The sequence below is a fragment of the Mytilus galloprovincialis genome, chromosome 7 (genome assembly GCF_965363235.1).
Source record: "Mytilus galloprovincialis chromosome 7, xbMytGall1.hap1.1, whole genome shotgun sequence".
Classification (NCBI taxonomy): Eukaryota; Metazoa; Mollusca; class Bivalvia; order Mytilida; family Mytilidae; genus Mytilus; species Mytilus galloprovincialis.
In genome coordinates this window covers 88648233-88675283 of record NC_134844.1, presented here as the reverse complement: position 1 = coordinate 88675283, position 27051 = coordinate 88648233, and the positions used below count along the sequence as shown (strand labels likewise).

General features: G+C 33.0%; 1 protein-coding gene and 1 long non-coding RNA gene across 2 annotated transcripts in view; both read left to right on the top strand.

The window, feature by feature from the left end:
• LOC143083957 (uncharacterized) overlaps positions 1–27051 on the top strand; it is a 235526-nt gene that overhangs the window by 139134 nt on the left and 69341 nt on the right. The gene's annotated exons all lie outside the window — the stretch shown is intronic.
• LOC143082042 (uncharacterized) lies at positions 13063–25507 on the top strand. Its single transcript, XR_012980233.1, has 3 exons — positions 13063–13151; positions 24063–24086; positions 25444–25507. It is a non-coding gene; the product is annotated as an uncharacterized LOC143082042 (long non-coding RNA).

Genomic DNA, 27051 nt, shown 5'->3' with positions numbered 1-27051 from the left:
TAGTACGATTCAAATGATTTTCATTACAACTTATTTTAATTATAAATTTTGAAACAATAAACAATTTGATATTTAAAAATGAAGATTTGTAGATTCTACAACATTTTAGAAGTAGGTTGAAATGACAGTAAGCTTCAAAAGTAACTTTCAGGGATTTCGTCATGTTATGTTTGATTGACATAAGCGTTATGGACTTTTATCAACAAATTGTAATCTATGTGTCTAAATTTTAACAAAATAATAAATATTTCCCTCTTAACAAGATGTTTTTCTCGTCATTTATGAATTCTCACAAATTGTTATATCCATCCCCAACGAAAATTAGGTTAAGTGTTTTTCTTGGAAGTTTTATTATATACACAACTTATGATACTAAAATAGGACAAGTTGCTATATCTGATAACGTGTTATGGACTAAGACATTTATAACATGCGTTTCAATTGAAAAATTATGTTCCTATGAGTATGATTCAAATATTTTTCATTACCGCAATAACTTACTCATGTTACTTTTAATGATTTTTTAAAAACAATAACCAATTGAGACATACAAATGAACAATTGTAAATTCTGTCACCTTTTAGAAATATGCTGAAATGGTAGTAAGCTTTGTAATAAACTTGCACGGATGCTTCATGATATTTGATCAAAATAATCGTTATAAACCTGTGATGAGTAAATTGTAATATAGTCGTCTAAATGTTAACAAAAATTAAGATATTTCATCATTCCAGAAGTTTCAAATTCCTCATAACAGGATGTTTTTTTCTCATCAATTTTAATTTTTGATAAATTGCTTTATCCATCCCCAATGAAAAATAGGTTAAGTGTATTTCTTGGAAGTTTTATTATGACCACAACTTATGAATGCTCATGAACTTATAAGGACAAGTTGTGAGTATCTGATATCGTGTTACCTCAGCCGTATTTTGCACAACTTTTTGGAATTTTGAATCCTCAATGCTCTTCAACTTTGTACTTGTTTGGCTTTATAAATGTATTGATATGAGCGTCACTGATGAGTCTTATGTAGACGAAACACGCGTCTGGCGTACTAAATTATAATCCTGGTACCTTTGATAACTAGTTAATGACTAACATATGTGTAACATGCGTTTCAATAACTAAGTTATGATCCTTGCTATGAAGACACCTGGTCACGGCTTGCTTATTATTTGTCCTTATTATGAAATCAAAATAAAAAAAATAAAAAAACATTTTCCATGACAGATTATTAATGGATTGGAGATACAAAGACTTAAAGAATTTATCTTAAAGTAATAAATATATATAACTGTGAATAGGTGTAGAATGGTTTTGATAGTAAGAAAATTCTTATCTAGTGTGTCCATCTTGTATCTGACCGACATTTTAATTAAGACAAAACTAAAATTGCCATCTCGGTGTTTTCATACTGAATTGATGCTCTTCTTGCTTAAGACTATTTATTTTGTACCCTAAGCTAAAAATTCTCCTATACCGTATCTACTTTAAAATGCAAAACAACGAGATATTTTGAAGTTTTCTACAACTATGTTATATTAAGATAATTGTCTTTAGTATGTTATATTGTGATGCTTAACTTCAGAAACGTATATGTATCTGCATCATTTGTTCATCTTATTCCATATATTGGAATCACCATTTCCTTGCATAACGTGGCAAATTGCATTGTTGTAAATTATGATGAAGGACATTGTGACAGTGATCACGAATTTGACATACTTGGAATAAATATCGTTATCATTTTATTTATTTTTTCCTCTTTTTTCTTAGTGTTGATCGTGTCAGATGGTGTTTACTTACTTACTTAATTGTTCTGTTACATATCTCAATTTTGTATTATTACCAAGAAAACATTGTTTATCATGGCCATCAAACAACTTTAAATTCTTACCCGTTTTCCAATTATGTACCTTATTTTAGAATTGACATCGCCGTTGTGTTATATATTTTATAAGTACAAAACAATGCCAAAGTCCAACAAGTTACAACTTCCATTTATCATTTAAATACATTGTAAATTGAGATTGAAAAAAAAGTAAAATTAAAAAAAATACCGAATTCAACGGAAAATTCAGATCGGAAGTGCCATCAAAGGCTCAAACACATCAAACGAATGAAAAGCAATTGTCATATTGCAGACTTGGTAACATGTTATTGATTTGAATGGATATGCCGGAAGTTAGTTTTTTAGAATTTTACCATAAGATGTAATGTTGATATTAAAAGGAGGTTAATGTCCAATGAACAGGTCAGGGGATAAAGACGTTAATTCTGAGTGAAATATTTAAAGAATTGTCACAAAGGGTCATTCCAGCTTTATATCATAAAATCATTAGTTTTGTAAATTACTTATATTGAATTTTTCGCATAAAAGGACAAATATGGCAACATATCTGTCCATCAAGAAACAAGCTAATTGGAACACTTGATATCATGATTTCCTTGATTTAGGATTCTGCTCTCAAGGAAGCTATTAAACCAATAGTTCAAGTGGTGAAGTTGCAGTCATTTCTATCTGTCGCCCCTCTTTTGATATGATGTTTTAAAAACCTTTAAGATAGCATTTTTTTTGCAAATGTTATCTTTTAAAATGGATAAAGGCTATATGTATAAGCTGTATACCTATACTACTTATTTCTATATTATGAATTTCTGACATGACAAATCACATTCTCGCATAAGGATTGTTAAAATGCAATCGTTTATACAACAATTCTGGTGTCTTTTCTGACAAAATTCAATGATTAGGTGTAAACAAAAATCGTCATCATCTGAGTGAAATATGTAAAGAATTGTCACAAAGGGTCATTCTAGATATATACTTATAAAATCATTAATTTTCTAAATTACTTTTATTGAATTGTTCGCATAAAGGGACACATCTGGCAACATCTGTCCTTGAACAAAAATGCTAATTGGAACACTTGATATCATGATTTCCTTGATTTAGGTTTCTGCTCCAATGGAAGCTATGAAACCATTAGTTCAAGTGGCGAAGTTGAAGTCATTTTAATCTGTCGCACCTCTTTTGATATGAGTTTTTAAAAAACCCTTAAGATAGCATTTTGTTTTAAAATGTTATCTTTTAGAATGGATAAAGACTATATGTATGAGCTGTATACCTAAATCACTGATTTTTATATTAGGAAATTCTGGTGTCTTTTCTGACAAAATTCAATGATTATACAAATGTTTTACCAAATAAATATCCTATTTGAATATACCAGACATTCTAATAACTTTGCATGCCCGCCATTTACTTTAAATTGCAATTTGCATTTTTTTACTTTTCCACGTTGATGTATAGCTAATAACGCACGATTTATTTTCATTTGTTTGAGTGTGTTATCAAACAGTTACCTTTACCTGAGGAATACCCAGGTTTGGTGTTTTGTACGATTTACTTCCCTTGCGTATTTAATAAAACCGATGCTGTAAAAACATTATATTTTCACAAATCACACTTACTTCCATCAATATGCACTCCGGTAATGTTTTTGACTAGTCAGTTGCTTGTAGTGCATTCTGGAAAGACTTGTTCCACGATATTCGTTCAACCAATTTATTTTGAAAGGGTAAGCAGATCCTGATCCACAAGTGCACCAGTCAGATAGTATTAGTACAAACCCTGTGATACATCTAATTCGGTGTGTCACTTTCGTAAAACAGAGAACTTGATGCAGCTACGACCATTGGCACAGTACCGTCGTTATCTGTGAAATAGATATGTCATACTGGTCAACCAAATCATGATGGCGTCCTTAACGGATTCGAAGGGTCGACTTGCATTTCTCCATCTGGAACTTTTGTCCAATAGCTTTCTTGTAAGCATCAACCCTATATCATGTAAATCATTATAGAAAACGCAAATCTTATAAAATCTTAATATCTGGGAGATTGATATATCCCAGCCTATTTGCGTGATTATACTTTACATGAAATGCATCATTTCACATATATTTACCTTCATTTTTTTGTCTAACATATCAATGTCTTCAATGCTATATTGACTTAGCTTTGGGTTTGAACTACAAGAGCAACACGATTCAGGAGCACCTGGTACAATCCCTAGTGTTAAGAAGGGTTCGTGTTGTATCCCTAGTGTTAAGTAGGATTCGTGTTGTATCCCTAGTGTTAAGTAGGGTTCGTGTTGTATCCCTAGTGTTAAGTACAGATGGGTGCGGTCCTAACCTTGACAAAAGTTAACTTAGAGTTAACTTGTTGACTGCTTTCTAAGTTAAGTTGAGAATTTAAACAGTCAAGCAAATTATCTTCGTCGTTGGTGGATTACGGTCTGCTTTTTAGACTGCTGCAGACCTATGGACAAGTTTGTTTTTAACCAGTACTGAGGACAGGTCTGCCCCAGACCAGACCTGTGGACAAGTCTGCTTTTGACCAGTCCTGAGGACAGGTCTGCCTTAGACCAGACCTGTGGACAAGTCTGATTTTGACCAGTCCTGAGGACAGGTCTGCCTAAGACCAGACCTGTGGACAGGTCTGCTCCTGACCAGACATGAGGACAGGTCTGCTTTTGACCAGTTTTCATATCAGACTTGAACTTTAATTAAAATACGTAAACAACATTCGCATTGTTTTACCACATATATCATTTATTATTTATTCGCTAGACTTTACTAGATATTATTCAAATTCTCTTTTTTTTTGTATTTGATATACATGTATTCTTAAATAAATTTAAAAAAAATGCCTATACAATCACATAGAGTGTTTTTTTTTTATTAGAAGGCGGATAGAAAGGTTGTCCAACGCTTCGGAGCAATATTCACGGGATATCAACAACATTGTCGACGTTGCTTCGTTTCCCGTTTTTACCTGTCCCTTCCTTGATTTTACTTTAATGCATAAATTTGTACACGCATGGATATTTCATTGTAATTCAACGTGTTTGCATTTGATTAACAATTCTAGTTTCCGCAAAATATTCCATCAGAAATTGTACAGTGTCCGTAAGCATACGGTGTGGTAAAACTATGAACAATCTCGTCAAATTCGTTAGATTGGTCAAGAGATTTGTCTTTGCCGATTAATTGAGATATGGGACGTCCCATAATTATACTCAATGCGCACTTTAATGAAATAGTTGCCACTTGAGGTTTAGCAGTAAGCAAAATCAATCAACCGACATAATAGATAAACAGTATACTATTCCCAGAACAGAATCTTTTTTTTATTAAATCATTGTAACTAGGGTAGTATTTACAAACGAATACACCTTAATATCGCTATTTGTCCGCCATTGCTGGATATCACACAGGTTCTAATAAAAGTTGGATGTCATCAAACAAAATATATGACGCCACAATGGAAATGTGATTGTTGTATGCGTCAAAAGTTCAATCGGCTGTGTCAGCCGGGATTAGCTATAAGCTGTGGATTTGACGGCAACTTTTAGCCAATGAAAAACATTGTTACATTCAAATTGCATTAGAATGACGTATATTCAATATCTACTTTTAGGATATATCTTTTGTGTCGCTGGTTTCTCCATAAACGTTGACGAATACTCAAAATCTATTTTGACTTTATGTTATTCTTGTCATTGGGTTGCTGTATAGACGTTGACGTATGTATACACCGCAACTCCACGTGTACTCTTTCTATATGTTATTTTTGTCGTTGGGATGCTATATAGAGGTTGACGTAAACTCCACATCTACTCTTTCTATATGTTATTTTTGTCTTTGGGTTGCTACATAGAGGTTGACGTAAACTCCACATCTACTCTTGCTACATAGAGGTTGACGTAAACTCCACATCTACTCTTTCTATATGTTATGTTTGTCTTTGCGTGGTTGACGTATGCTATTGGATTAAGTGAAGTTCTAATGGATATTTGTGTATCCTTTGTTATACATGTATCTGCAGTTACTTCTAATTATACACTCTTTCAACAAATAAAATATCACACACCATAGTCTAATATTATCTGAAAAGTCTTACCAGCTTAGAAAGACACGAACAGAATGACTGGCGAGTAACTGTTATATTCCTTTAACTTTTTTTTCCAGAAAAATGTGTAATTTACCACTGAGAGGAGTCAACTTCTAAATATTTTAAAAGTGGTATAGAAGACATGTTCTGCTTTAAAAGGTGTCCTACTGTTAGTCCAGTCGAAATGTGAAACAATTGCTCAGATTGTGGTAAAAGCATCAAACTTTGCAGAGTGTTAGTTGAGGTCATAACTAACATTCATAGCTATGGACCCAATTCAGAAAATCAAAATGGCGGTTCTGTGCGGCCATTTTGAAATCATGTCCAAAAAATCAATAATTTTTTTTTAGAAAAAATATGAAAAATATGTTACTAAACTAATTTTGATCTTATGACAAAGAATATAAACTGAGGACTATTGAAGTATTTAGTGGCCATCTTGAATTGTGGTCATTTTGGAAACGTAAATTTGCAATATATTATTATTATTATTACTATCCTAAATTGTTTTTTTGAATTAATACTAAGTTTTATATGCATTTACAACTAGTTTTGCTAATCATTTATTTATGACTGTTGCTTTTCATATAAGATATATTCACCAAGTGCTCAAATAAGGTATTCATATGTTAACAAATAAATGTAATTAAAGAAATACGTAAATTCTTTTAATTGCAGTTTAGCATGTAGGGTATAGGGACTTTTTTTAACCATAAAAAAAATATGCGTATATACAATATGAGCACTGTATGTTGAACAGGAAAAATACGTAGGTATCAAAATCACTAGAGCTGAAAAAATCTAATAAATAGATAGACTGGAAAGAATTCCGTAACGGGAAGAGAGGACACGTGATGATTTACAATGACAAGCAAATACAAAAAGAGCAGACATAGACATTTGAGCTGGTAATCAGTCATTTTTTGTAAGAATACAACTGTTCCACGTTGATGAAGGCCATGCAATGGGAGAATCACAAGACAAAAGGTACTAATCCTGTCAAAGCAAATCTTAATATATATAGTCAGGAAAAACACAATGAGTCACAGATTGAAAAAAAAACAGTAGAATAACCAGCCACAGTTGTGATGAATCAACAAGAACAATGATTGCAGATATTTCTTTCTTTCTTTGTGATGAGGTATCTGACTATCATCATGAAGCATCAACAATTGTGATCGACAATAGAGTATGTGACTGTCACTTGAACTACTAACCATTGTTCTTTTAGCCAGACTCAGTGCTGAAGATTACAAGATCTACAATATTTCAGGAGCCGATCTCATGCTAAATGTTTATTAAAACTGCACGACAAGGCAATTAGACAGAATTCGAGACACAGAAAGAAAGTCAAGAATCTGTTATCCATTGCAACGGGGCTTGCCAAAATAATAGAAAACTGTGACGGCTCACAGTCTGGTACAGATATTGTTTTAATATTTGAAATTGATGATATGGAAAAATGGTGCAGTAAACGTCTTTAGTGAAAATTAGTTGTCATGGAAGGAATGATTAATACAACATTTATGAAAAATTAAATAATAGCTATCATAGATGATATGCAAGCACACATGAAAGGTTGCGTCTTTCTCTGGATTCTCAATGACTATGTTAGGGAAGTTCTGAAACAGGCCATGTCTTTTACAAATTGTTAACATCGTGATGGGGAAGGCCTTTTCATAGTCAAAGTCACTAGAATAGTTTGAAGAGTTCGGCTTGCTACTATAGAAAGGTTTACAGGGACATTCACTGTAGGCTTTCAAAATGAATCCGTTCCACAATCTTTTAGACATCTTACTCTCTATCGGAGGACTGAAAAGTTGCAATTGTATCCTCTCGATGACGAGTTGCACAATTGAACTATTATAGCTGAGAAATGGTGAGTGTTGTCTTCCACTCATCGATATTACTGGATTGTGTCTCGATATTTGGCCATCCTGTATTATTCATACTAAGGAAACTTATGTCTGGTGAACTGATTCGTGTTAATAGCTGTTGTTGAGTGTCCTTGTAAAGCTTTTCTAAGTATCAAGCATATATACTTTGCCTGCTATGGCTATGGTGATACCTTTTAATTATCAGGTCTGTTTCAGAGCTTCAAGAATACCTTTGTTGAAAATCAAGAGAACTAATTTATCTTGCTTGTATGCTTGCAAATATCCTTTGTTAGCTACATTCCTATTTTGTTAGATGCGTTGTATCAGTCCTTCCTTTCATGATAACTACAAGTTGTTCCAGGCATTTATTGTACAATTTAGCGTGGTCTGCAAGCTTGGAGATTGGTACAATACCTCTGCCAGACCGTGTGCCGTCAATCTATTTTATTATTTTGGCAAGCACAACTCCAAGGATAAAAGATTCTTGGCTTTCATTCTGTGTCTTTTATTCTGCCTATTTGCTATGCTGTCAAGTTTTATCAATCATCAAGCAGGATACTGGTAATTTGACATCTCCAGCTCTAGCTTTGGCTAAGGAAATATGTCTTGTAGTACAGGCGCACAGTCATGTCCTATTTTTGTCGATTTTTAAATTTCGAAGTATCATGGAGATCTTCAGATACATCACCACAGAAAAAAAAACATTGCAGTCATTGTTTGTGTTGATTCAGTATTACTTAACAGTGTCTAGTTACTTCTTGTTTTCTTTCAACTGGCAATTTATCTTCAACATCAGAAGTATGTTTTCCCTTTTACTGATGAAATATTTTGAGGTCTGAAAATTTGTTTGACAGAATTTGTGCGGTCTGGAGTGCTTCTGCAGTTCCATAACCCTCATTTAACTGTTTCAAATTGAGCTAAAGGAAAACCAATTCAAGACCCAACATCGTTGTATGCCTGCATCAAAAAGAGTGATTGCCAGCTCAAATGTCTATGTCTGTTCTGTTTGGATATGCTTGGCATTGCATGGAAACCCTCACATGTCCTCTCTTGCCGTTTCACACATTCCTTCTAGTCTAAACGCCCATTATGTTCTTCTGATATCTAGCTCCAGTGTTTTAGAAATCTACAATTTTGATCTTTTCCAACAACAACGTTCGGTCATAAATTATATCATATATACGTAATTTCTGTTTTAAAAAGTCACTTAGGCAAACGTGTAAGTAACAGTTAGAAATTCTTATACTAATATCTTTATTTTGTAAACATGTGCATGCCTTATCTGACCATTTTATAAATATCCAATGCATATTAGTAAAAAAAGTGTGAATGCAAACAGAATAAATAAGATTAGCGAATAATGTTGTATTGGAAATTCATTTTTTCAAAATAGCCATCATTCAAAATGGCTACCAAAAAATCAATACATATGAAGTCCTCAGATGACAGTCCTTGTCATCTGTGATGAATATATCATATGACTTTATAATAACTTCCTGCAGCAAGCGCTTAACTGATAAGTCAAAGTGAACACGGTTACTAAGGAAATGCAAATGTGTAAAGGCAGTATTAAGTTGTACTATTCTATGTAAATATGGAGGACAATGTGATAGAGTGAGGTTTGACAAATCATGTACATTTCATTTTTGTTAGATATTGTTAACGTCAATTGAGAACATTTGAGCAGTTGATGTTCCTATAACATTAATTACTTGTATGATATGAAATTCATTATGTCTGCAATCAAGGTTTTCGAAAGTTGTTTCAAATGAACAATATCAACAAAGCGAATTATCCTGTAATCAGCCAACTATTATAAATGACAGGTATAAAAATATTGTCTTGCTTTATTTATACTTGTAAAATAAAATTATCCTATTATTCTATGTTGAACAAGCGGTGATACGGATATTGCTTTTAGAGTAACAGTTCATTTTATGATCTCGTTCTTGGTCGCGTTTTAACTATGTCGCTTACTTTTGAACATTACAGACATGTATATTGTCGGAAAATATAAAGTAATTTGTACCCTCAACGAAACAGAAGAATAACCCGGGGGGGGGGGGGGGGGGGGGGGGGTCATAGGCTCGTTTTTCGTCCTGTTTATATAGCTCAAATAAATACATTTGTATATCTTCCACATTGGTTTTTTTTTTAATTTTCATCGAATAATGACTACCTTTTTTGGCTTAAAAAAACAAAGATTTTCAAAATGGCCGCCATTCAATATGGGTAATATTTCATAAAACTTTGTTCAACAAGACAATTGGAATCAGCACTATTATTCTATTACCCAGGTTTCATGTCAATATCTTCTCTCATATTATTTTCATATTTTTTTTTATTAATCTATAGAGATCAAACGGCCGCCATTTTAAAATGGCCGCCTCTTCCGCAAATTTCGACTTTCAGAGTGGGTCCATAGCTTAAAATGTTGTCCATGACATATTCTACCACTATTCCAAATTTCATGCTTTTACCACAATCTGAGCAATTTTGTCAAAAATCTGCACAAATCGACTGGACTATGTTTATCATCATGAATTATAAGGTATAAAAACTTAGATATGCACTATATTTCTCTTTTGCATCAATGTTCTAATTGGCCTGCCTATGAAACAAAATTATTTCCGAGAATATCCCACATTATGGTGGCATATATCTGCCCCCACTTGTCACTTAGTTAAGTCGTCATAATTAGCTAATAAGTCGACTTGTCAGTTAATGCAGTCTACTTGTCACTTAGTTAAGATAAGAAGATGAAACTCAGGGAGACGGATTTATAAAAAGTTTTTCCAAACTTGTTTCTGAATTTCATATTTAAACTTTATGTAACACTGTAATACTTATCTTGTAATTTTTCATTAGTAAAAACTGTTTATCATATGTTAAGTAGTAAATACAGTAGTTTTGCAAATTTGATAAATAGCCTGCTGTCTAATCCATATCGCGCAACTTTGATGCGCACCCTTTATCGCATACCCTTTATGACACCCCTACCGTTTATCGCATATCCTTTATCACACCCCTACTCTTTATTTTTTTTTTTTGCTTTAGAAAAAATTTCCTCAAAATAGGTAAATTTTTTAAATGACGTCATTGTTTGGTATGTGACGTCACGAACGTCAAGTTTTCATGTTGTATGTGACGTCACGAACGTCAAGTTTTCATATTTTTTAGCACACCAAATGCAACTATAAAAAATATAAAAACACACAAATAACTACAATTATAATAAACAAATTATTTTCAAAACAACAGCACGCATATTGTAAGGTAACCCAGGTGCTTCGGATAAGTAGTTGAGCAGTTCTTTTAAAGCTTTTTAAACAGGACAAAAGTAGAACTGAAGGTAACCCAGTGCTATGGATAAAAAAACAGTTCATATGATATAATACTCTTCTGTTGAAATATATGATAAAGCGATTAATACATGGCAAAATCAGTATCACACGCCGTATCATCCTCGACCATGGGCTGATATTGATGTCTCGGGATGATACGATACCTGGTATATGATACAGATTTTGCTATGTATTATTCTCTATTTTTAAACTAAACTGTTTTGTAAAAAATTAAAACATCTTTTAGCGTTTTTGCCCATTTCATGACATATAAAAACAGACTTATATATCTGACAAGTGCACTTAACTAAGTGAAAAGTAGACCTAATCTAATAAAGTGACAAGTAGACTAAATTACGTGACAAGTAGACTTGGTAGATACATAAGTCGACTTGTTAAACTACACCAGTGGACTTGTCAGATACACAAGTCTACTTGTCACTTAAGTAAGTTTACTTGTCAGATACACAAGTCTACTTGTCACTTAAGTAAGTCTACTTGTCAGATACACAAGTCTACTTGTCACTTAAGTAAGTCTACTTGTCAGATTATACACAAGTCTACTTGTCACTTAAGTAAGTCGACTTGTCAGATACACAAGTCTACTTGTCAGATACACAAGTCTACTTGTCACTTAAGTAAGTCTACTTGTCAGATTATACACAAGTCTACTTGTCACTTAAGTAAGTCGACTTGTCAGATACACAAGTCTACTTGTCACTTAAGTAAGTCGACTTGTCAGATACACAAGTCTACTTGTAACTTAAGTAAGTCGACTTGTCAGATACACAAGTCTACTTGTCACTTAAGTAAGTCGACTTGTCAGATTCACAAGTCTAAGTGACATGGAAAGTTTCCTAGTTTTGTGACATTGTTTTTACTGTTTTTTTAGAGACCTTAAAATTTACTTGCCCGTGCTGAGACCTGGTCAAGTAACTGTGAAGTTTTTGATATGTTTATCTGTGTCATTATATGTTTGTCAACGGTTGATTGGGGTACCGGTTCATTTCTGTATTCTTTATTTTTTTTCGCTCGTTATTCTTTATCTTTAACAATAATGGCTATTCTGTAACAACTTGATAACTGTATTCTGACGGAACATTGTTCTTTTCTGTAATCAGTATATTTTTACCCAATTCTTGAAATTTTGCAGTTATTTATTATATTATAGCACCCCATTAATCTCTATTCTCTTTTTTGCCCATTTTACTCTATTCTTTATTTTTGCCCATTTTACTCTATTCTGTATACCCCATCCACACCCTCTTATATACCGTCTGTCTAAAGGTTGGGTGAACGTGAGGTCGGACGATCTAGTAAACAGAAAATAACTGAAAATTGTCGACTGTTAACGAAACTTTTAACAGGAGATACATTCTTAGCAAACAGAGGATTTGACATATCAGAAAGTGTAGACTTTTGTGTGCGGAATTGAAAATTCCTGCATTTACCAAGGGAACACGTAAATTATTTTTTTCTTGAAATAAAGCCAACAAGAAAATTAAGTGCACGCACATGACTGTTTTCGCATACTTGTAAGTTGAACTTGTACAAAACAAATATACCATTCTACAAAAAAACTTTTAATAAAAATTGTATATAGCGTGAAAAATTATTTATTATTTTTGGCGATCAAACGGGGGGAGCCGGGTCTTACGTCCTCTACCCCCTTTTTTTCCTTGAATCAACCGTTTTAAATGGACCCAATCAGTGTTTCACATTGGTCATAGTTGTCTTTGAAAATATTTAAAATCGTCCTTAAATGGGTCCAATCATTGTTTCAAACTGGTCCGATTTGTCTTTCAATCTAATCCGAGTTTCTTTAAAAGTGGTCCGAGTTTTCTTGGTCCGACTTGTCCCAATCCTGATATTCAGTTTCTCGTTTTGACAAAACTTCCGCGTTGCTGCTATCGACAAACTGCCAACACATTCTTTTTAACCAAGAAGACGTCATTTCGAAGGCTTTTTAAGGGTAAGTTTTAAATATTTCTGTTATATCTGACTCATGTGAAGAAATGACATACTCATTTTAGCTCATTTTAAAAATATTTTTGACATTTTTGACACAACAGCAACAGGTCGATGGACATATTTCCGGGTTTCCATATCTCTTCTTCTTCGCATTAAGACGAAATGTTTAATTAATCATTTAACTAAGTGATTTTATGTTCTTCAAGGTAAAATTGTTTATGGAATCAAATTTGTAAGTTAAAAAGTGCATTTGAAAAGTGTAAGAGTTTTTGGACACCAGGCGGCGCTGAAGTTTGTCATGTGTTAACAAGTATTGTTTTTTAAAAACCTTGTATGAACCTTCATTTACAGAGGCGGATTTAGGGGCAGGGGCAAGGGGCCCGCCCCCCCCCTTTTTGGGAAAAAAATTTGGTTGCTTATATAGGGAATCACTGAAGTGCGACTAGAGCGGGCCTCCTCTTAGGTCAGTCAGTGGGCCCCACTTATGAGGGGGTCTCTCATTGGGGGGTACCGATCCCGGATCCCGCTTACTGTTTTGTCAGATTCCCGTATCCCGCTTACACTATGTACGTAAGCAATGTTATTTTTTTGTCATTTCCCGGGTCCCGCAAGACCTCATTTCCCTTTAGTTTTACTTTCACGTGTCACGCTTACAAAAAATCGGCAATCCCGCGTCACGCTTAGACCTCAATGAGACCCACTTATGAACATTTCTGGATCCGCCACTGCTTTATAATGCGTATAGAATCAAAAGTGTGCATACAATATAAAATCTTTGTATTTGAAAATTAAAATAAAATTAAGAACTGATTATTAACATCAAGTTAGGTTCCTCATCCACAGGTATGAGACAATACACCTTATCGCTAATCCCAAATCTGTCCCGCTCGAAATATGGATGTCATACAACAATCACTTTATCCATTTTGGCGTCAGATATTTTGTATTATGACGTCAAAATTTTACGAGAACCTGTGTGATGCCCAGTAATGGCCTGCAGACAAATAGCGATAGGTGTATATTAAAGATTTTACATTATTATTTACCACCAAAGGTATACATATAACTTAAACAAGTTATTTCAGAAAATAACAGGTATACTAGTACTGTTATTGGGGGAATTCTTATCAATTTATATCTCCTCCTGTCATGAATTGTGTTGAAATAACCGGTTATTTTACAAAGAAACAATGTCTGTATGTCATGTATGTTATAACGCCTTTCAGTCATCACAGTGGGTCTCATTGGGGTCTTAGCGTGACACAGGATTGGCTGATTTTTGGTATTTGGACACATGAAAGTCAAATTTTTGTGCCTGAAAACAGGAAACAAAGTTGGGCGGGACACGTAAACTTACTAAAAAAATAGAATCATAATCAGGCCTCTACAATAACTTTTTTTTCAACTTGTACATACAAGTACATACCAAAATTTACTTGTCCGAATGAAATTGTTACTTGTCCAAAAAAATTCTACTAAAAATAAACTTAGTTGATTAAAGGAAAAAAACGAATTTAAACAATATAACAGAATTTGATGTATTTCTTTTGAAATACTTTTTCAAAAATATGAGTCAAGTACAACTGCGAAACTAGTCATGTCACAGGAATAAGGTTATAGTTTCATCAATTCCAGTCTCATCAGACTCTAAACATGAGGCACCATCTGATAGGCATGTACACTCATTAGATTTGTATTCTTTTTTTTTAAGTTGAAAAAAGTTTATTCAAATGCAATCAATAAAAAGAAGAAGATGAGCCATCATAAGGTGTGATTGCCAATGAGACAACTCTCTGCAAGAAACTAACAACAATAGGTCACCATATTGCATGTATTTTTTTTTTCTACTTATAATCAAAGATGATTTTGTGAATTTTATGGTAAAAAAAAAAAATTGTGAAAAAAATTACTGGTATGGTATTTATCATAAGGAAAAGAATAAAGTAGCAAAATGAGGTACTGGTTCGTCTTGGTCCCGAAATGTCTCCTGCCTTGTCAAACTGTCTATCAACCATGTCTACTAAATATGTCTCCTACAGTGCCAAACTGTCTATTAAACTTGGAGCTGAATCTTTCGAGGTGACAACTGTGCTGTAAAGTTACCTTATCTACAAAGCGCATCATTGATTCGGATCAGTAAGACTGGTTTCCAAGAAAAGTATACCTTTTACCTATTTAAAAGTACCTGATAAAGAACCAGTTAAAAATTATCGATTGCAAGTAAGCATGTTGATGAAAAAGGTTTTGCATTTGAATAAACAGAATTCAGAAACATGTCAAAATAGTATTTGTTTTCTTGTTTTTTGTTTTTAATTACTGTGTTCATCAAAGTTGTATTAAATCTATGTTCTACAGAATAAGTGTACTTGTCCCGACGGACAAGTTTGATACAGGTTTTACTTGTCCGACCTTTTTTTTCTTTGGTTCCGGACAATCGGACAAGCGTTATTGTCGAGGCCTGATAATTGTAATAAGCGTGAAATCAAAATTTGCTGTCAAAAGTAGTGATGACTTGTTTGTATGTACGGTTTACAATCTTCGACATTCCGTTAATGGTTTTTGCATTTCGAAAACTGTATCCCTAAATGACTTCTGTACATAAATACCTAATTATAATTAAAAGAACAACAAGATCCAGTCAAAGAGACCAAAGATCAAGAGGTGCATTGCAGGATTCTTCTGTTGAGAAATCTGATTTTTCATTCTGAAAGTAATAAAGACCGGGTTGGGTGGATCCATAAAACAATTCATTTTGAAAATGTAGCATAATTTAATCTTGGTTTCATTAAAAAAAAATATGCATGTACTTCCGTTTAATTCAATACTTTTATACGCAAAATACGCACTGCCACAATAGCAGATAAAAGGCATATACATGTGCAATACAATATACACAACAAAATATATAATCATATTACAACATTTTCATTGACACATATATATTGGCAATATCTTCCAAGTACCCTTCTGTGAAAAACTAATTGCTGTACCCAGGAAGTATTAAAGAAATTCAAAAACAAAATATATGTTTTGCAAACTTGGCATGGACAATGAGTACATAATTCAGGGGTGGATTCAAGAGGTACGGCGGTCATTTTTTTCTGGAATTTATTTTTGTTCATTTAGGGGCATTTTTGTCATGTTTTGCTAGCTCCCACGCTTTGGCCAAAAATGTAGCTGGTTTTTTTTTATTGACAGCTTTTCTCCGATAAACGAAAGATTGTCGTATTCATGCAAAAATGTTAACTCGTATTAAGAGTTCAGGCCCTCGCGAGTGGGAGAGTCGATCGCGGGGAGGGACTGAATTATTCGGGTTATTGGGAAACAAAAATCTTGGGGCCCTATAGTAACACGTCAGCCATGAGAAAATACAAGGATTTGTATAGTGAGACAAATCCTTGAAAATGTAGTATTCTAGTAGTTGTGCCCGTTTACAAATGGAAAAGTTGCTGAATTTTTCGTTTCTGTTCTCTAACTTAAGTTAGCCTCAACCAAATTTTGATAGTGATTTTTACCGTTCTTCAGTTATGTCCCTTTATAACTTTATATGATATGCGAGCGGGGGCAACTTCTGTGTCCCATGGACACATTCCCAATTTATTTGTATATGGAATCATTATAAGGTGTACATGTCCTACCGGCAGCTGTCACCCGACGTTGACCTCATTTTCATGGTTCAGTCAGTCAACGATATAACTCTCTCTATAGAGTTTTTACAGAAAATTAACATACATTTGTTATTATGGACTAAAAAATCAAAGAACTGTGATAACATATGTATGTTACATGTTTCAAAGGAACAACATACATCATTAGTTTTGTTAAAATGTATACAAGTTCTATTGATATTACTATTGTCTTTATGTACATGTATGCTCAACTATAGAAAGATATAACAGTTCATAGTTTGCCAATCATGCATAGTACACATATGTTATTACAGAAAAAGTACAAGAATGTCTGTAATAACTGAAGGGTGGGGGTGGGGGGGGGGGCAGTTGAAGTGTGCCTCTGGGTGTGGAATATTCTCGCTGTGTTGATGACCAATTGTTGGCCTTTGGCTGTTTTCTGCTCTCTGGTTTTGGTTGTTTTCTCTTTGACACATTCCTTGTTTCCATTCACTATTCTGTTTAATCTGTTTACATGTTTTAAATTTTAAACAGTTTGATGAAGGCCCACATGTAATCCCATATTGACGGTTGAAGAACTTGCTGTACCAACAGATTTCACTTTGGGTATTTAATTGTATTGATACTTAGTAATGGACTTTATTTTAACACGTTTCTTTAAAAATCATCCTTAACCATTTTTCATTTTTAGCTCACCTGACCTGAAAGGTCAAGTGAGCTTTTCTCATCACTTGGCGTCCGTCGTCCTGCGTCCGTCGTCCTGCGTCCGTCGTCCGTAAACTTTTACTAAAATCTTCTCCTCTGAAACTACTGGGCCAAATTTTACCAAACTTGGCCACAATCATCCTTGGGGTATCTAGTTTAAAACATGTGTCCGGTGACCTGGCCATCTAACCAAGATGGCCGCCATGGCTAAAAATAGAACACAGAGGTAAAATGTATATTTTGGCTTATATCTTTGAAACCAAAACATTTAGAGCAAATCTGACATGAGGTAAAATTGTTAATCAGGTCAAGATCTATCTGCCCTAGAATTTTCAGATGAATCGGACAACCCGTTGTTAGGTTGCTGCCCCTGAATTGGTTATTTTAAGGAAATTTTGGAGTTTTTGGTTATTATCTTGAATACTATTATAGATAGAGATAAACTGTAACAGCAATAATATTCAGCAAAGTAAAACCTACAAATAAGTCAACACGACCAAAATTGTCAGTCAACCCCTTAAGGAGTTATTGCCCTTTATAGTCAATTTTTAACAAATTTTCGTCAGTTTTTGTAACTTGTACAAAAATCTTCTTCTCTGAAACTACATGGCCAAATTAAACCAAACTTGGCGATAATTATCATTGTGGTATATAGTTTGAAAAATGTGTCTAAGGCCATAATAAATAATAGGTTTGTTTGCCCAAACGCTACCTACCCAAAAAAAAAGCTGCCTACTCAAATTCTTTTATTGTCCTGATTTGAAGAAGTTTTTTTTTAATCAAAAAGGCATGAAGACTAATAAACATCTGATACTAAATTTTCTTTTTTTTAATAAAAAAAAGAAAATGCCTACCTACCTACCCACTGTCTCAACCTTTGGGTAGGGTTTGGGCAAACCAAAATATTTTTAAGTGTGGCCTAATGACACCGCCTACCAAACAAAATGGCCGACATGGCTAAAATTAGAACATAGTGGTAAAATGCAGTTTCTGATTTATATCTGTAAAACTAAGACATTTAGGGCAAATCTTTCAAGATTTAAATGTCCATCAGAATAAGATCTATCCCCTCGCAAATTTTCAGATGAATCTGACAACTCGTTATTGGGTTGCTGCCCTAAAATTGGTAATTTTAAGGAAATTTTGCAGTTTTTGGTTATTATCTTGAATACTATTATAGATATAGATAAACTGTAAACAGCAATTTTGTTCAGCAAAGTAGGATCTACAAATAAGTCAACATGATAAAAATTGTAAGAATACCCCTTAAGGAGTTATTGCCCTTTGTAGTCAATTTTGAACAAATTTTCGTCATTTTTGTAACTTGTACAAAAATCTTCTTTTCTAAAACTATGGGCCATATTAAACTAAACGTTGGCACAATCATCACTATGGTATCTATTTAAAAAAAGTGTCTAATGACCCCACCTACCAACCAAGATGACCGACATCAGTAAATACAGTAACAGGTGAGCGACACAGGCTCTTGAGAGCCTCTATTTTTTTTTAACAAGTTATGTTGAATTCATACCTGTCAACTGACCCGTATTTTGCGGGTGTGACCCGAGATTTTCACAATTCTGAGGGATCACCCGGGACACCCGCCGGGTCATTGAAATAACCCGGGAATACCGAAAATGACCCGATTTCACCCGTATTTCTTAGCCTTGAGATTGATTTAGTAATATTCCTTTGATATACCGGCAAATTCGTAATTTCATCCATGAACAGGAAGTTCATCTAACTATGTAAACTGTCAAATTAAGTGCATGGCTTTATTTGACAGCTTTGGTGTCAAACACACTGTTAATTAACACAAATTACCTTAGCTTTAGGTCGTAAATAAATTGCACTATAAACATAAACAAACATATTTCAACTAGTTACTTCCCCTTATTTGTCACCATTCAAAATTATTCCTTATTTTTCGCGTTTTATGGATGAAAAAGATTAAATCATAAAAATATAAAATTCAAATACATATTGAAAAATAACTTTTCGTTATTTTCATACCTTTATACAATATTTAAAAAAAAGTTGCAAATTATTTTTTACATTTATACTTCTATTAACTGTATTACTATATTTGATCATAGTCTTATTTCCTTGCTATTGAGAACTATCATTTTAGAAGGCAACTTCGCCAATATTCATAAACTGTAAATATACATTTGAAAAATAAATTGAAGTGTTAGATAAATACTAAAAATAAAGAAGAAAAGACTCTGTTACACAAATTTATAAAAATCTTCAAAAGTGCACTGACATACAAATTAATAATAAGACTTAAAATGACTTAACCAAGTGAACATGCATTGATGTTTTGGTATCTTTGATATGCATTGTAAGAAAATGTACCATAAATACTGAAATTCAGCTCGCAAAAAGTTCGTATATCCTATGACCTGAGATTTTATTCTTCAATGCAGGTCATGACCTGCATTTTCATCGTCACAGGTTGACAGGTATGTGAATTTGAGGATCTTTTAACAGATGTTTTGGAACTTTTACAATGTAATTTGTAATCAAAATTTTGAAGCGTGTATGGAAATTACAAGGAAAATAAAAATGTCATACTAACTGTCTCATTAAATATATTATTCAACGTACAATCAGTGCAATAAGGAAAGATATGAGATAAACATTATATACATATATCGATATATGTGTAAAGGTAGAGACAGGGGTGTCCTGCTTTCCCTTGTATAAAGCACCCTATATTTTTAGATTTTAATCGTGTACAGTGAATCTTAAAATATATATTTGATAAGGCCCAGATATTTTTACCTTTTAATTGTGTATGGTGAATCTACAAATTTATTTTATAAATCCCCAAATATTTTTAGCTCACATGGCCCACAGGGCCAAGTAAGCTTTTCTCATCACTTGGCGTCCGTCGTCTGTCGTCCATCATCGTCGTCCGTTAACTTTTACAAAAATCTTCTCTAAAACTACTGGGCAAAAATTAAACCAAACTTGGCCACAATCATCACTAGGGTATCTACTTTAAAAATGTGTCCGATGACCTGGCCTGCCAACCAAAATTGCGGACATGACTAACAATAAAACATAGGGGTAAAATGCAGTTTTTGGCTTATATCTCTGAATCTAAAGTTAAAGGTTAAAATGTACAACAGTTTTAAATCTATCTGCCCTGAAATTTTCAGACGAATCAGACAACCCATTGTTAGGTTGCTGCCCCTGAATTGGTAATTTTAAGGAAATTTTGCAAGTTTTGGTTATCTTAAATATTATTATAGATCTGTAGATAGAGATAAACTGTTAACAGAAATTTAATGTTCAGCAAAGTACAATCTACAAAATAAGTCAACATGACCAAAATTTTCAATTGACCCTTAAGGAGTTATTGCCCTTTATAGTCAATTTTTAACAATATTTTTCATAAATTTTTGCAATCTTTTACAAAAATCTTCTTCACTTAATATACTGGGCCAAAAAGAATTAAACTCTGTGAGTGAGCTACAATTTTCAGTAAGGTATCTTGATTGAAAAATATATCGGATGACACTGCCATCCAACCAACATGGCTGACATGGCTAAAAATAGAACATAGGGATTTACTATATAAGTCTAAGGAAAAATTGTAAAAAAACCCAATTTCAAATGGTCACAAGCCAGTAGCCTGTAATTCAGTGGTAATGTCTTTAGTTGCTGTACATGTATATATCATATTGGTTTTTCGTTTCTTGATTTGTACAAAAATCTGGCCTAAAGTTGGTCCGAGGATACAGTTATCGTCCTTTGATTTTCGTTGTCTACAAATATAGTCCCTAGTGTGAACAGTGTATAACTTGAACATTTTTTTTGATACACTTTCCAAATTTATTCCTTTATAAGTTTATGTTATGCATGAAATATAAAGTATGAGGATGATATTACATGTGAAAAAAAGATTTGGGTGATGAATTGTAATGTAAAGTAATGATTTTGTCCAGTTGAAGAAGGTCAAGAATTAGTATGTCTGAAGCTGTCAAACTGAATTATAGACCCCTTATAACATAGAATTGGCCATGTTTTAAGTTAGAGCTGGTAGACTTTTCTATAATTTTGATATTATTTGTCCCAAAAGTAGCACTACACTGTAAAAACTTTTTGAGATGCAGCAGATGCGATTTTTTTAATTTGAATTTATTGTCTAAAAGAAATGCACTACGAAATAAGTGTGTTCTCAGTCCTTTCTCGTTGGAAGTGCTTTACATTTGTCATTTTGGAGCCTTACTTATAGATTGCTGTTTGGTTAAGGTTTTGCTCATTATTGAAAGCTCTCTGGTGAAGAGTCATCCCTTTAGCAATCATGCCACATCTTCTTACTTTTAACAGTATTTTACAAAAACAAGAAAAAAACATTTCTGACTGACAAACCCAATTTCGACAAATGGTAGCTACCAGTACTTTTACATTTTCATATTATGGATTAAGTGCTATCATGGCTCTGGTCCTTGTGATTGATTGAAAAATCAATGTTTATGACATTTCTGTGTAATAACTTGCAAAACATTTAACCAAACCTTTTAAAGTTTTAATATTTGTTGTTTCTCATGTCAAAATGGAGATTAAGTGTGATAGTGCAAATCTTCTTTCATGCTGTTCAGGAGTTATGGCCCTTGATTGTTTCAACAATGACATTAAAATGTAAGCAAAATTTGTACATCATTTTTACAGCATCTTTTTAAAAAAGAGTAATTTTGTTTTAAAGTTTATCTAATTTACTTGTATATGGTGGAATGTAGTAAAAGGACAAGGTTAGAGGATAATCATAATTTGGAGAAAATACAGATTTTATCAACATTAATATTTAAAGGTATTGGGGCAATCTAAATATGACATCATGATTTCAACAACAATTGAAATATTCCTCGTAAAATTACAACTCCTGTATACAAACATATTTAACCCCTCCTCATTCTTTATGTTCCTGTCCCAAGTCAGGAGCTTGTAGTTCAATGGCTATCACTGGTTCTTGTCTGTCATATATGTCAGTGTTCTCCCCAGGCTGTTATAGCGTCGCGGTACCGCGGCGCTATATTTTTTCACCGTGATGCTATAATAATTCCCGCGACGCTATAATTATTTTGAAGATGCTATTTTACTTGTCCTCAATTTTGAACTTTCATCTATTATCGATTATGATCATAAAAATTATATCACCTTTAATTGTAATCCCTTTAAGTCGGACACTAAAGGCAATTAAGAGATTAAATAGCTAGGTGTTAATTGCCCTCAGGGTGATAACTGTTTGGATGCGAATATCCCAAGCTGACACTTGTGGCATGACTAAAACCACGTGTCTGCAATCGCCAATTTCGACATGGAAAAATGCAATCACAAAACAATTCGAAATCTACGTTTTGTATTACGAAATTTCAAAGATTGAAACGATTTTTTTTCTTTTAAAAAAAGGTCGTTTATTTGTGCAACTCTCCAAAAATTACTTTCTTTCTCTTCCGGTAATACGAGAGCAAGAATTTTGGTTTAGAGCTAAAATAAGTTTAATACTTCTTTAAAAAGTTATCTTAATTTTATGTTTAATCCATTTAATGCATTAAAAGCGTCTTATTCATTCACAATCTCTTGTCAAACAATGTTTATTGTCGGACTCATTTTCGTAAATTTTTCTACGGCCGCCATTGCACATTTTTGTGTAAACTACGGATCGGAACCGGAACAGATATGACAAAAAACCGCATTTTCACGATAATGACAACAGATGGACAGTAGACAGAAAAAATATACCAAGAGAGAAAACTACACATTAACAGACTATTTGTTAGATAACTTTGTTAAAAATATATATCATTTTGATGTAAAGATAAGAAACAACTGGGACTAATTCATTGAGTGCCATGAAACAATGAATTTCATAAACATGATAAAAACAAAATTTAAATTGATTTTTTTTTTTTTGTTACTTTATCTTTACTTGATATAATATAAAAAATAGTTAATTTTGTGTACTATATATTTAGTTTTGTATATATACAGGTTGATCTATAATGAACCATTCATTCATCATTCATTTGACTTATTGTTGGGTAACTGAAACCACATATTTATTTTTATTTGGCACAAGAGGAAAAAAAATTTCTGTAACTATAAATGAATAAAGAAAACATAAACTGAAACAACTGTTTTTGTGGTTATAGTTTAATTGTATTCTCAGTTATGAATTGAACAATATAAACTTAAACATATAAAGGAAATAGAGCATCAACACGACGCGACAAACGACATTAAAAAAAATACAGTTATTTTTTTTTACGCAAAATGTGATGCTATCCAAAATTTCTGGGGAGAACACTGTATGTCTTTCGTAAATTGGTTAAATTGTTATAAATTAGGCCGTAAGTTTTCTCAATTGAATTGCTTCATATTTTTCATGTTGGGGCCTTTATAGCTGACTATACGGTATGGGTTTTTCTCATTGTTGAAGGCCTTACCGTTGCCTATAATTGCTTACATCCACTTTATTTGAACATAAGTGGATAGTTGTTTCATTGGTAATCATACTGTATCTCCTTATTGTTATAAACATACAATGATTTATCTTTCTTTTACAGCATATAATGGCAAGTTGGGATGAGGTAAGTTTTTCTTCTTAAAAGTCAGTGTTCATGTGACCTATGTTGTTTATTAAATGTAAAGAAAGGTACAGGCGTGCAGTATTCTTAGGGGGAGAACAGGAGAAATCAAAATGACTACAGTGAAAAGAATTTCAATATACTAGTTCAAAATTCCAGGACACAAACAAAGAGACATAAGATATCAAAGGACATTCACAACTCTTTTAAGTCGAAGAGAAACTGACGACGTCGTGGCAAAAAATGAAAAACAATCAAATAAATAAACATTCTTCAAAACTTTACATAGAAAATTAAAGACCCTACAATACTAACCCCAACAAAAACTGAGGCTCCATCTCAAAAATGATGCATAATACAATTGTCTAAAGATTTTTCTAAAAAAAAATCTGAAATTATAGACAATTTCTTTCCTTCTTCATAGTCATTGTATTTAATATAAGCTATTATAGCGAACCCTATGATAGTTTTCCATAGATTCACCTGCAAGTTACCTGTCGATTTAAACTTTTGTAAGTTCTATTGTCCCATCTAACAAATACAACAGGTATTGTTCTCTGTATAGTTCATTCACCAAGACCTTTAAATTTCTTCTAGGAGAAATATATCATACATTGATTAATTTACCTGACCAAAAAATTATCTGTTTTTTTATTGAAATACTTCTATAAACTCACATAAACTGTATGCAATATTGTATTTATTCAATATATCATTAAAATATTTTCAATCTGTTCAATATAAAATCTGTTTTAATAATAAAAAGTTTATTTTAGACACATTTTTTAGTATTTTCCAATAAATTTGCATGTTTTTATTGTTGTTAATTTATAGACTATGTTTATGAAGACTTTAATTTAAAAATAATAATATTCAAATTTTTATTTATCAAACACACAAAAATATTTATTGAATATTTGATCAGAAATCAACTTTTAATTTTTAAATCATTATTAATATTGAACACATTAAAAAACAAGTTTTTGGTTTTGAATAAATACAACACCACATGCAGTTTTGTGAATCCTTTCTTAGTATTGGTATAAGTATTTTTTCATCATTGACAGTTCAATTTTTTGTTCAGGTAAATTAATCAATGAGTGATATATTTCTCCTAGAAGAAATTTAAAGGTCCCAGTGAATAAACTACACAGAGAACAATACCTGTTGTATTTGTTAGATGGGACAATAGAACTGCCAAAAGTTTAAATCAACAGGTAACTTGCAGGTGAATCTATGGAAAACTATCATAGGGTTCGCTATAAAACTGTAAACATGTAGCTTATTAAATTCAATTATTACATTTATAACACATTTTTATATTCTAGAGGAAAATGTAAAAACTTTGTTTTGCTTACAGAAACTTCTTACAGCTGCAGGGAAGGGGAATATAAAAGAAGTAGAATCATGTGTAAAGAATGGAGCTAGTTTGGAATGTAGAAATTTTGTAAGTGAAGTAAAATGTATTTATTATATATAGTACACACAATATGAATCAGTTAAACATTGCTCTTGTTAGTGTTCAGTGATTCAATGTTAATTTCTGGTTATTATACGCCACGCAACTCATTGCGTGGCGGAGGGTATAATGTTTTTGACCCGTCCGTCCGTCAGTCCGTCCGTCATTCCGTCCATCAGTCCTGTTTCTTGTCATCGCAACTCCTCTTAAACCACATAACAGAATTCCACGAAACCTTTTCAGATAATAAAGACATACTAGGTAGTTGTGCATATCGTTGGGAAATTGCGATTCAATTTTTTTTTAGGAGTTACGCCCCTTTGAACTTATTTACTTTAATGTACTACTGCAACAGTTTGTCATCGCAACTCCTCTGAAACCACACAACAGAATTTCACGAAACCTTTTCAGATAATAAGGACATACTATGTAGTTGTGCATATCGACGGGAAAATTGCGATGCAATTTTTTTTCTAGGAGTTACGCCCCTTTGAACTTATTTACTTTAATGTACTACTGCAACAGTTTGTCATCGCAACTCCTCTGAAACCACACAACAGAATTTCACGAAACCTTTTCAGATAATAAGGACATACTATGTAGTTGTGCATATCGACGGGAAATTGCGATTCAATTTTTTTTTCTAGGAGTTATGCCCCTTTGAACTTATTTATTTTAATGTACTACTGCAACAGTTCATCGCAACTCCTCTCAAACCACACAACAGAATTTCACGAAACCTTTTCAGATAATAAGGACATACTATGTAGTTGTGCATATCGACGGGAAATTGCGATTCAATTTTTTTTCTAGGAGTTACGCCCCTTTGAACTTATTTACTTTAATGTACTACTGCAACAGTTTGTCATCGCAACTCCTCTGAAACCACACAACAGAATTTCATGAAACCTTTTCAGATAATAAGGACATACTATGTAGTTGTGCATTTTGACGGGAAATTGCGATTCAATTTTTTTTCTAGGAGTTACGTCCCTTTGAACTTATGTGCTTCAATGTACTTCTGCAACAGTTTGTCATCTCAACTCCTCTAAAACCACACAACAGAATTTCATGAAATTTTGTAGATAATAAGGACGTACTATTTAGATGTGCATATTGGCAGGAAATTAATTTTTCTTATACAATTTTTTTTTCTTACACTTATTTAATTTCTCCAATGACAATGTGGGGACGTTGGGTATGTGAGCGTGCTCAATAACATGAATAAGGTTCTTTAATTGCAAAAAGTCATCAAAATATTAAGAAACATTATTACACATCCCGAATGTATATAGAACTCTTGTATTCCACAAAAACAGTGCAAAACGTTATTTCACAACACCAATATATACAACTCCTGTATTCAACACAAACAGTGAGAAACATCAGTACACAACATCAATGTATCCAACACCTATATACCCCAATAAAACAGCGGAAAAAAACACATTAAGTACATCATGTACATGAAGTAGAAGAAGAATGCCATGGCCAGACGAAAAGACAAAC